Raw genomic sequence first — 3413 nt, 5'->3', positions numbered from 1 at the left:
CGGAGTAGCCTACAGGTCCTGTGTGCATGTTCTATCATGCACACACAGCGCTATCAGCTAATGCAAATGCCAATCGGTATCCATGACAACTGCTGCCCTCACTCTCAGTGTGTCTACCTGAGACTGAAAGTCTGACTTCTGTGTTGTGAGGTCTTTGGCGCAAGACAACTCCTTCCCTGCTGCTGAGCGTTTGTGTGTACCGAGCTGGGCTTCGCTAAGACTCAGCGTGCGTGTGTGTTGTGTGTTTGTGTGTGAATCCCACAGTTTCACAGGAGGTATATTGGAGAGTTGTGTGTATAAACCAGGTCAGTAAACACCTCTGAGCCATCAGCTGACTGCTTGTCAAACTGCAGAAATAACAGTTATGTAACTTACAGTTTGTAATGTATTTGTCAAACAGTAGTATGTCGTGTGACTGTCAAAGACTGTAGAAAATTAATCCACCCCCCCACACACACACACACACACACACTCCATGCTCCCTCCCCCCTTTAATGACATCACATGCTTGCTGTACAAATGTCCCAAAATCAATATGTTAAATCAGTTCAATCAGAAGTCCCGTATATATGTGTGTGTGTGTGTGTGTGTGTGTGTGTGTGTGTGTGTGTGTATATATATATATATATATATATATATATATATATATATATATATATATATATATATATATATATCAGTCTTGTATATACTGCTGATTAGCAAACAGCACATAAATCACACAAGGTTAAAACTGGGTAATATTCATTAATAGTGAAGCACTGAGGCGGCCATGTTTGGGTTTCCTGCATGATTTATCCCAATAACAGCTGCTGTGGTTGATGGTTTCAGAGGAATAATCAGTTCTATATTGTAGCCACACCTTTGAGGCTGAGTGGAACCCTTTTTCAATCAGATGATTGAGCTCACTGAACAGATAAATGAGTGAATTTGTAAAGGTTATTTAAGCTTTGTTCCATAATTAATGTGGTTTTGATTAACAAATGACTCCAGCCAAGATTTCCAGCGAGGGAGAAGCCAAGGAGGTTGACTTTCACTCTAAGTGTGGATTCGAGTTGTGAGGTTCATGTGTGGAGCCCAGGGAGAGGGAGTGGCGGACCACCTAGGTGAGAGGTCTGAAACAAGAGAATCAATTTTCAAGTCTGCTCACAATGAGCGTTTCAAATCTCATAAACTCTACAGCAGCGACAACTCGTGTGTTAAATGTGAGTCTTTAGAGGTTTACCAGAGTGTTTGACCTTTGCTGATCACCAACAAAGTGAAGCTGCCAGTTTTAAGTTAAATACTGAGACAATACAAGTGGTGAAAATGACCTATAGTAGGAAAACTGCCTCTTTGAGGAAAGGACCTGAAACCACATCAGTCTGTGCGGAGCTTCCGTCTGGGCTGCACATTTGAAAAACGGAAAAGTGGAGAAGTGCCAAACTACTCATCAGGAGCAAGTCAGGGTTCAGCAGAGAACCTGGCTCAGGTCAGTCTCCAGAGGAAGAAAGACTCTGCCTCCGAGCTGTGCCGTCTCACTGAAGCGTGTGTCATGAAATAAAAGAAACCTCGTCTGAGAAGCATACGGGGCAGCAGTGGACCCCAGCATCCCTGAACCTCCCAGACTGCAGCTACAACCTGACAACCACCCGGGGAATTTCAGTGTTCAAACTGAAGGACACAAACACACTCCTGACGTGACGCTGCGTCGGCTGGACGAGGAAGTGGGAAGCTGGAAGACTTCTTATTCATGAATAATACAACATTTACTTAACAGCCTCTGTAAGTAGTGAGACCAAGGGATTCCAACTCAGTACCAGACTGGAAATATAGGACACGCCTCTCTTTATTGGCTTTGATGCCTCTGCTCAGTTTATAGGTCTTTCAGTATGAAGCATACCATGATAACATGATATGAAATATATAAATGTAGGTGCATCACCCAGGGATAAATCACTCTTTAATAAATCACGACGATTTGAAATATCACGGCCTATTAAACCCACATGGACTCGTCTCCTGATCACAGGAATTTACATTCTTTCTTGTCATTCAGACCACACACCAGACCAGACAGGTACACGCGGAGCAGACACAACCGCAACAGGCCGTTTATTTTACCACGAGCAGGAAATTATATATAAAGGGTGCGGTGCTGCAGCGAAGGGGGAGGAGTCACGGAGAGACGGATCGAGGCTGGTTCAAACTTTGTGAATTAAACTGCAGCTTTGAACTTTGTATCGACTGTTTTGGCGAAAGTTGCTGAAGTGGATAATCGCATGTTCTGGTACAAGGACAACAGACACACACACACACACACACTTAACTTTACTGTTTATGACTCCAAACAACAGGCCGATGTGTGAAGAGATCACCACTCAACATGAAGTGTGTGAAGCGTTTCCTATAATCCAAGCAGGCGTGTTAGATTGTAACATGAAAGCAGCATAATCCAACAGTGAGACGGGAACATGTCAGGTGTTAGAGGACGCTGGCGGAACCGCATTCAAGGATGTTTTATGAGTGAAAGTTATTGCCATCACACCTTCGTCTGTATCATTAAAAAATGTTGTTTTTTTCCCCCCTCAGACATGTAAGATAGTTCATCAGTCAGCCAGACAAGTAAAAACACAGAGAAGAGTGTGTTTCTTCACAGCGCCTGGAGCTTTGAATCTGACCTCCTCCCCTCTCCATCTCCCTCTCACCTCCTCGCTCTCTCCTCTCTGGCCCGGGGCAGCGATGGGAGGGCCTGTAGGAGCACCGGGGCCCCTGGCATCACCCATACCTACGCTTGAAAAAAGAAACAAAAAATTCAAAGGATGATGGCTAGCCTTGACATTGTTGAGACGCTGCTCGGGCAAGGAGCAGTGAGGTAAATATCAATGGCGGTGGTCTCACATAGCCCATTCGTCAATGTCTGCAGCTCGCTGTCTGAACATCAGTGCGGAGCAGCCCCAGGGTTCACACCACCACCACTGTCCTCCTGCAAAATCGTACCCGGGTGAAAATAAAGCAACTTGAGCTGCGCATAAATCATTAGGAACATTTGTTACCTCAAGTAATTGTGCTTCATTCATCTTCAGGCCTTTTTTCCATTTGTCAACCCCCAGAGGCTGCAGGGTGTCAGCTACACAGGTCTAGCCTGTAGGTTAGCATGGCTGCACACTGCCAGCGCTGCACCAGAGGCCACCAGGGACAAGTGCCATACGCTCCACTCCCCCACTCGCAGCTCCTGGTGAGGCTGGATGAAGAGTTTCAGAGGGGAAGGAAGAACATACATACACACTCAGCTAAAGGGGGTTGTAGTTTGTAACACACAGTGGGGTGAAACTCCATTGTGTTGAGAGGTGCTTCTCTATCAACATGCATTAGAGGTGTGTCTGCTTTTGCTGCTGTGACACAACTTAATCTAAGGAATTACAAGGTTTTAT

The 3413-nt window shown here is 45.2% G+C and overlaps 1 long non-coding RNA gene across 1 annotated transcript in view; it reads right to left on the bottom strand.

Annotated features, from left to right (window-relative positions):
- Positions 1–2878: 2878 nt before the first annotated feature.
- The window catches only part of LOC147260715 (uncharacterized), an 8151-nt gene continuing 7616 nt past the window's right edge, over positions 2879–3413 (bottom strand). The window contains exons 2-3 of the long non-coding RNA XR_015116311.1: positions 3036–3223; positions 2879–2965 (exon numbers count right to left, since the gene is read on the bottom strand). This is a non-coding gene — a long non-coding RNA (uncharacterized LOC147260715). The remainder of the gene's footprint in view (positions 2966–3035; positions 3224–3413) is intronic.

This window comes from Aulostomus chinensis, chromosome 6 (genome assembly GCF_037954235.1).
Source record: "Aulostomus chinensis isolate RoL2024-O1b breed Wild chromosome 6, RoL_Achi_v1.0, whole genome shotgun sequence".
Taxonomy (NCBI): Eukaryota; Metazoa; Chordata; class Actinopteri; order Syngnathiformes; family Aulostomidae; genus Aulostomus; species Aulostomus chinensis.
The sequence above is the reverse complement of the archived record's forward strand: the minus strand, read 5'-3'. Positions and strand labels throughout refer to the sequence as shown.